At 39.1% G+C, this 8,972-nt stretch overlaps 1 pseudogene; it reads right to left on the reverse strand.

The window, feature by feature from the left end:
- Positions 1-8,416: 8,416 nt before the first annotated feature.
- On the reverse strand, positions 8,417-8,624 carry LOC108512995 (LYR motif-containing protein 9-like; annotated as a pseudogene).
- Positions 8,625-8,972: the final 348 nt, after the last annotated feature.

Here is an 8,972-nt window from a genome sequence, read left to right on the forward strand (position 1 = left end):
TTTCAGGACCTCTTGTAAGCCAGGCCTGGTAGTAATAAATTCCCTTATAATTTACTTGTCGGAAAAGTATTTTTCTCTTTTGCTTATGAAACTTAGTTTGGCTGAATATAAAATTCTTGGTTGGAAATTATTTTCTTTTAGAATCTTGAATATAGGCCTCCAATCCCTTTTGACTTGTTGGGTTTCTGTTGAAAGGTCTACTCATGGGGTTCCTTTTTCAGATCACCTGCCCTTCCTCTCTACCTGCTTCTTAACATTATTTTTTCTTTCATCTTCACCTTGGAGAATCTGATGATTCTGTCTTGTAGATGGTCTTCTTGTATATTACCTCAAATGTGTTCTCCGCATTTCCTGAATTTTGAATGTTGGCATCTCTAACCAAGGTTGGGGAAATTTTCATGAAAAATATACTAACATACGTTTTCCAAGTTGTCTGCTCTATCCCCCTCTCTTTCAGGGACACTAATAAGTCATAGATTTGATCTCTTTACATAATGCACTATTTATCAGAGGTTTTTGTTCATTTTTTATTCTTTTTTTCTTTATTTTTGTCTAACTTAGTTTGGAGAATCAGTCTTCAGCTCTGAGATTCTTTCCTCAGTTTGTCCTATTGTTATTAATACTTGTGATTGCATTATGGAACTTTTGTAGTGTATTTTTCAGCTCTATCAAATCAGTTTTTTTTTTTTTCTTATGATGGTCATTTTATCTTTCAGCTCCTAAATCATTTTACTGTAATCCTTAGATTCCTTGGGTTGGGTTTTGATTTTCTCCTGAATCTCAATGATCTTTCTCCACTCAGACCTCTCCACAGTCTGAAATCAATTTCTGTCATTTCAGACATTTCATCCTAGTTAAGAACCCTTGCTGGGGAACTAATGCAATCATTTGGAGGAAAAAAAGACACCCTGATTTTTGAGTTGCCAGAGTACTTGTGCTGGCTCTTTCTCATCTTCGTAGGTTGATATTCTTTCTCATCTCTGTGGGTTGATGTTTAACTGTGGTATAATTTGAACACAGTCAGTTTAATTCTTTTCTGGATGTTTTCAGAAGATCAAGGTTTTATGTAGGTCTTTATTTTTAACTCAATTCTTGCTCTTGATTTCACAGGTGGGTATATCAGCAAAATATTTTTGTTGTTGAAATTTGGGATGTAATCCAGTAGATGGTGCCTGAGTGTAATGGCCAGTAGTTAAAGGCTCTTGCTCAGTCACATGGCTCCTGTTTCCTCACAATGGCAGCCATGCTCCCTCACAATGCTCTGAAAGTGTGGGCTCCTCTCCCACTCAAGTGCTGGTGCAGATCCCTACTTGACACTCCTCAGCTGCACTCTGCATCCCTAAGGTGAGCTCAGGCTTTATGTTCTCTCCCAGCTTTAATGAAAGATCTTGGCAATGGCTGTAGCAGAAGGCCTTTCACTTGTCTCTTGGGGCTTCTTCCTAGAGAAATGCAGAGCTGCTATCAATTGGTGCAATCAGCCTGTGATAGGGCCATTGCGTTGTAAGCCCAAGCCAGGGGCCCCTTCTTTATAAGCAAAGAGGGCAGGGGATTCTTCTGGGAGACAGACTGGCCTCTTTTCCTTAGGGTGGCTGTGGTTTGCTGGATGTGTGGTTAAAGCATTCAGGGTCTTTGCTTCTTCCCCAGTCCAAGAGGAGCAAGGGCAATATCACTACAGCAGCAGTGGCAGAGGGGCTTTCATTTGCTCTGGGAGCTCCACGTCAGAGAAACGCAAAGCAGCTGGACTGGGATGTTCAGCTGGGGCGGAGCCACTCTGCTGCTGTCCCACGCTGGGGGCCCCACTTGGTGAAGAGTTGGGGGTCAAGGCTTCACAAGGAAGAGAGACTGGACTCCTCTTTATATGGTGACTGTGTAGTGCTAGAAGCATGAGTAAAGCCCTCAGGCTCTTTGTTTCTTCCCCAGTTTGAGGGCAGCAGAAGCAGAACAGTGGCCATGAGAGAGGCACAGGGTTGGTTGGTTACCTCTGGGAGCCCCTCCCCAGGGAATCACGGAGCCACTACCAGTAGGTATGCTCACCCAGGGATAGGAAAGCTCTTCTGCAGTTCCAAGCCAGGACCCCTGCTTGGTGAAGAGTTGGGGGTGGCTCATAGGGAAGAAAGACTGGGCTTCTCTATCATACGATGGCTGTGGTGTGCTGAAGAGGCCAGGCCCTTTGTTCCTTCCCCAGCCCAAGGACAGCAAGGGCAGTACCACTGCAGCTGCAATGGCAGAGGAGTGGCAGAATTTCTCTGCAATTTCCTCTTCAGAGAAATGCAGAGGAACCACTGAAGTGTTTAGGCTGGGGGCAGGTGGTTGTGCTGGGGGACCAGGTTGAGAGGCACTGGACATGAAGAGTAGCAGAGGTGGGGACTCATGCGGAAAAGAGTCTGGCCACTTTTCTGTAACGCAGCTACACTGTGCTTGGAGTCCACATTAGTTCCTAATTACCACAAACCTTCCTGAGTGTGAGGGCAACAGGAGCAAGGGCTGTGGAGCAGCCAAAGTTGTGGCCTGCTTGCTTTCCCTCTGCTGTCCCAAGGAAGTGTAGAGGTGGTTCTGGCCTCTACTCAGGCAGAGCTGGGGTGACCTGGCTAGGGTTTCAGGCAAGTGGGCCTTATCCTGTGAGATGCAGGGTAGGCAAGGCCTGTATGTAGTCCATTACTGCTCAGCTCTGTGGATTTGACCCCTTTTCTGGGGGCATGCAAGTGAACCTAGCCTCCCCTGTTTCCGGAGCTACAGCTGCTGGTGCTGGAGCTCTTAGGGATCCAAGGCTCCAAGGACTCTGCCTGTGATGAATCAGTGTCTCTGCCCACATAGCTCTCCATGTAGGTCTGGAGGCCTCTGTTGTGAGGGGTCATGAGGGATCTCCTGAGCCCAGGGTTGCAGAAGTGTGGGTCCTTGGGGACTCTCACTTACTGTTTTTTCCATGGTGGGGGAAACCTGGCTCCATGCCACTCGCAGATGGTCAGTTGTCCTGTCTCACTCGTCTCTATTTTCTGTGGGTCAAGCTGTTTCCTTGATGAATCCCAATGTGTCCACCTGGATGGTCCAGTTGAAGAGCTAGTGTTTAGTCACCACTCTTCCTTCTCTCCATGAGAGCTGCATACACTAGCTGCTTCTAGTCATCCATATTGGCCAGGAAGTCTGAAGTAAGATTTCTTGACATTTGTATGAAATTCTTTCCAATGAAAAGAATAGTTTCCTTAATGTAAAATGTGCGTCAATAATTTAGAATTTGTCTAATAATAATAGGCATTCATTAAAACAAAATAAGGCTCTACTGGAAAGTTACTTTGCTCACAATAAGGAAGTAAACAGTCTTTGGGGTAGGACAGGAACTGGGCAAGATCTGTATAATTTTCTATCCTAGGCCAGTTTTTTAAAATAAGCTTATTTCTTCCACAAAATATGTACCAGGAAGATACAAATATCACTGGAATAATACAGATCATATCCAAATTTCTTAATTCAGTGATACCTTCTGTATGAATTTCCTCCTATTTATATTTCCTAAAATACAGCTCCCCATTTTACACTGCACTGTGAGTGTTACTATGAGTGAACTTACTGTTCTTGGTGCTTCTCAAACTGCATTCAAACTGTTTTTCTTAACTTGATTCTAGAAGCCCCTATAGCCTATCATGCATTTACGTTACATTCTTAAATTTAATTAAGGATACCTGACCTGCAGTGTCTCCCCAAAATGCATATATTGAAATCTTAACTCTCAAGATGATAGTATTAGGAGGTAGGGCTTTTCAGGGATGATGAAGTCTTCAGCCTTTATGAATGGGATACATATCCTTATAAAAAAAAGACCCCGGAAAGCTCCATTACCCTTCCTCTATTGGAGGTTATGGTGAGAAATGGCCTTTGATTGGGAAGCAGGCCTTCACCAGACACAAATTCTGTGGTACCTCGACTTTGGATTTCCCAGTTTCCGGAACCATGAGAAATAAATATTTATTGTTTGTAAGCCACCAAGTTTATGGTATATTTTTACAGAAATCTGAATGTACTAAAATAAGCTTTTTTTTTTTTTTTCCCTAAGGTCACAGAAAAAGACTAGCCAAATCTATCAAAATTTACTATCTTGGTTGTTTAGCAATTTTCCATTGAAAAATTGTCCTTTCTATTTTAGCTCTTTCTGTGTAATTGTTGTTTGTTTACCTCTTATTATTTTAATGTTGAGCCATCCTTGAAAACCTGAAATAAATAATACTTGGTAGTGCTATGTAATTATTTTACACATTTCCAGAATCATTTGCTAATAATTAGTTGAAAATTTTCATTTGTGTTCATGTAACAGATCCCTCTATAATTTTTCTTTCTTATAATGTTTTTGTCTGGTTTTGATGTTAGGATAATTCTGGCTTCACAGAGTTAGTTAGGAAGTGTTCCTTCTGATTCTGATTTTCTGAAAAAAAAATGATTACACAATCAGAATTTTTTAATGTTCAGCAGAATTCACCAGTGAAACCATCTGAGCCTGGTGATTTCTAGTTTTTGAAGGTTATTATCACTGATTCAATTTTTTTTTTTCTATAGGAATATAATGGGTAATAGGCACATTAGGGTAAATGCAGTATCTATCACCTCAAACATTTATTATTTCTTTGTGTCACAAGCATTCCAATTATACTCTTTTAGTTATTTTAAAATATACAATAAATGATTGATGACTGTAATCACTCAGTGGTGCTATCAAATGCTAGATCTTATTCACTCTAATGATATTTTTGTACCTGTTAACCATCCCCACTTCTCCCCCACCTCCCCAATACCCTTTCTCAGCCTTTGGCAACCATTATTCTTCTTTTTAACACATATAGCCCTTATCAAATTATTTATCTTTGTATTATTTTTGGTAGTTTGTGTTTTCAAGAAATTGGTACATTTAATCTGTATTAACAAATTTGAGGGTATGGAGTTGGTCCTCTATTTCTTTAAAATTCTCTTAATACTCATTAGAACAGTGGTGATGGCAGCTATTTTATCTCTGATATTACAAATGTGTGTTTTCCCTATGTTGTTTTTTGGTTAGGTTTTATTATGGGCTGAATTGTGCCCCCAAAATTCATATGTTAAAGTTCTAATTCCTGGTACTCAGCATGTGACTACAATTGGAAAGACAGCTCTGAAGAGGTGACTATGTTAAAATGAGGCCATCAGGATAGACCTTAATTTAATCTATAATTAATCTAAATTATCTTAATTTAATTGATGTCCCTATAAGATGGGAAAATGTGGACACATAAAGATACACCAGGGTTCTGCACACAATAAGGAAAATTCATGTGAGCACACATCAAGAAGGCAGCTATGTACAAGTCGAGGAGAAAGGCCTCAGGAGGAGCTAAAATTGCCTACTCTTTGATCCTGGACCTCTATCCTCCACAACTATGAGAAAATAAATATCTAAATATTAAAAAACAGTTTAAGCCGTCAGGCTTTGCTGTTTTGTTATACAAACCCCAGCAAACGAATGCAGCCTGACTACAGGTTTAGCCATTTTACTGCCTTATTTCCTTGATTTTTCTCTATTAATTTTCTGTTTTCAGTTTCATTGATACGTGCCACAATTTTTATTTATTTTTTTCTGCTTAGTTTGAATGTAATTGACTCTTCCTTTTCTAGTTTCCTAAAGCAGAAAGTTTGGGTTATTGAGTTTAGATCATTGTTTCCTAGTATATGTATTCAATTCTAGAAATTTCCCAGTAAGCACTGTTTTTCTGTATTCCACAAATTTTGTTTGTGTTTTTCTTTTGACTTATTTCAAAGTATTTTTAATTTATCTTAAGAATTCTTCTTTGACCCATGTGATATTTAAATGTGTGTTGTTTAATCTCCCAATATTTGGGATTTTTTTCAGATATTTTCAAGTTATTAATTTTTAATTTGATTTCATTGCGATCTGAGAACATATTTTGTATAATTTGTATTCTTTAAATGTGTTAATGGGTGTTTTATGGCCCAGAAATATGGTCTGTCTTGGAGAATGTTGCACATAGGTTTGAGGAAAATGTATATTCTGCTGTTTGGAAATGATGTATTATATAAATGTCAAATAGATCTAGTTGACTAATGGCGGCATTCATTTCACTATATCCTTACTGATTTTTTGCCTGTTAAATCTATCAATTATTGACAAAGAGGTGTGAAACTCCAGATTTATCTATTTCTTCTTGCAGTTCTATGTTTTTCCATGAATTGTGAACCTGTTTTCACATTCACACCTATTAAGGGTTGTCAGGTATTCTTGGAGAATCATCACTTTGATCTTTATGTAATATCCCCTATATCCCTAATAACTTTCCTTAATTTGAAATCTGCTCTGTCTGAAATTAATATGGTTACTCAAGCTTTCCTTGATTATGTTAGCATGATGTATCTTTAATTTTTAAAATAGACTTTTTTTAAGAGTACTTTTAGGTTCATAGCAAAATTAAGCAGAAGTACAGAGATTTCCCATGTAACACTGTCCTGATACACATAACCTTATTATTAATATCCCCTACAGGAGTGGCACACTTGTTACATTTGATGAGCCCACATTGGCACAAAATTATCACCAGAGTCTAATTTACATTAGAATTCACTTTTGGTATTCTACATTCTGTAAGTATAGACAAATATATAATGACACGTACACCATTGTAATATACAGAATAGCTTTACTGCCCTGAAAATCTTCTGTACTTCACCATTTATCCCTCCTTCCCCACTAAGTTCTAGCAACACCAATCATTGTAATGTCTTTTCCAGAGTGTCATGTCATTGGACTTATATAGTATGAATCTTTTTATGATTGGATTATTTCACATGATAATACGCATTTAAGGTTTCTCCATGTTTTTTTCATAGCTTGGTATCTCATCTCTTTTTAGTGCTGAATAAAATTCCATTGTGTGGATGTACCTAAGTTATTTTAACTTAAAACATTCATCTATGGGAGCACATCTTATCTTAGTTACTTCTATGTTTTCACAATTATGAATAAAGATGTTATAATTATCTGTGTGCAGACTTTTGTGTGTATATAAGTTTTTTCCCAGAAATTCATATATTTACTTCATTGTTAGTCAGTGGAGTACATACACACATATAGACGTCTCTGAGTCACTTTAAGTCACATAATTGCAAGGATAAAAACACATGCTAGATCATTCCTGTGGCTGAGTGCCTCTGGGGAATACTCAAGTCCTAGTGAGGCTTGTCTCTGTATCTTCTGGCTGACTCTGTCCAATTCTCCCTGAGCCCACCTTCCTACTCTCTTTCCCTTCTATTCTTCCACCATGGTGGCAAGGCAGGGAAGATCCGGCTGAGACAGATTACAGGTGCACAGAAACCTGAAAAGGCCAGTGTCCACCACAGCTGCTCTGGCATTCTTCCTTGATTCACACAGTATGTATTGCACCACTTCAAGGACACCATTAACTTCTGGAAGGCAAGGCCCGGGGTTTCTACCTCCTTGGGCATGGAGATACAGTGGTCAGGAAGAGCAGCTCCTTGGCAGACTGCTTAGTGTGTGACAACTCTGAGGATTTAGGGGCTACAAGTAGGAACAGGACAAGCTTACAAACAAATAACTAAGACCCAACACAGTGCACGCTGGAGCAGAGATGTGCAAAACACTGTGGGAGCAGAGGAAGGGGCAGGGCAGGGCGGCATCCTGAGAGAGGACACTTACAGGCATTACCTTGTGCCATATTCTGTGTGAGGCGCTTCAACTTCATCTTATTTTATTCTCACAAAGGAGGAAGGTGAGTTTGAGGACAATACCCTTGAAAAGCCACTGAGCTGGGATTCAACTCCAGATCTTTCTGGTTCTAAAACCTATCTATGCTTTTTTCCTTGTACCTGAGAGGACACCTGCTCTGGGACTCAAAGAATGGTAAAGAGACCTCCAGAATCAATGAATCACTTTCAGATGAAAGAAAACAAACAAACAAACAAAAACTTTAAAAACACAAAGAAAACAAACAAACAAAAAACACATTTTCCTCAAGTTTCACATCATAACCAACTAGAAGTGCAAACATAAATGATGCCGGAAGCAAGACTCTGGCGAGAAGGGCCTTCTGAGCAAGGTCAGCTTCTCCTCCCGTGATTTCTTCCTCTTTCTTCCGACGATGCCAGTGGATCTTTCAAAACTGCCACTGTTGCTGGTAAGCTCCAGAAGAGAGGGTTCTCAGCTTCCAATGTCTTTAGCACAGCTCACTCTCTAGGTTCTCAGTTTTTTATATTTTATATATATAATGTTAATATATATGTTATATATAATAATATATGTATAACATATATAAACATAATAAACATAACATATATAACATAATAAAATATATATTATATATGTTATATATGTAAATATATAATAAAATATATAACATATATTATATGTGTGTGTATATATATATTTGTTCATGACCCAGTCAGCATCTTCAATGGCTTTTTAAATCATCTACTGGATTCTCTCAGGGTTGTCTTCATCTGAATGAAGCTGGAAACTCTGCCTGACAGCATGCTTATAATGCTTCTGCATGCCCTTGGTCGGCAGCTGCCAGCAGCAAGTGTCTGTAGAGCTGTAGCAGCCTCCAGACCAGCTCTGTCCCTGGTAGCAGGATCATCTAACAAGTATCATCTGCCCCTGCTTTGTGAAACCACCTGGTATGTCTATATCTGAGCCATCCGTAAAAATGCTTGATCAGATTAGAGTTAAGTACCCCACAGGACTTGTGCAGGAACAAATTCAAGCATTTATAAAAAGCACTTGATTGTACTGTTTTCCAGTACTTCTCAATCTTCTCTACAAAATGTTGCTCTGTGCTTTTCTGAAACACAAGGACATCATATGCAGCTTCCCCCTGCCTCCATGGGGGGCACCAGCCCTGGACACTGCCATGCCAATTAGTGTATTTAAATTTTTAACTCATTTGGGTAAATAGTAATAAGCATGATTTCGGAATTATATATAT

The sequence above is a fragment of the Rhinopithecus bieti genome, unplaced genomic scaffold, assembly GCF_001698545.2.
Source record: "Rhinopithecus bieti isolate Rb0 unplaced genomic scaffold, ASM169854v2 scaffold_30888, whole genome shotgun sequence".
Lineage (NCBI taxonomy): Eukaryota > Metazoa > Chordata > Mammalia > Primates > Cercopithecidae > Rhinopithecus > Rhinopithecus bieti.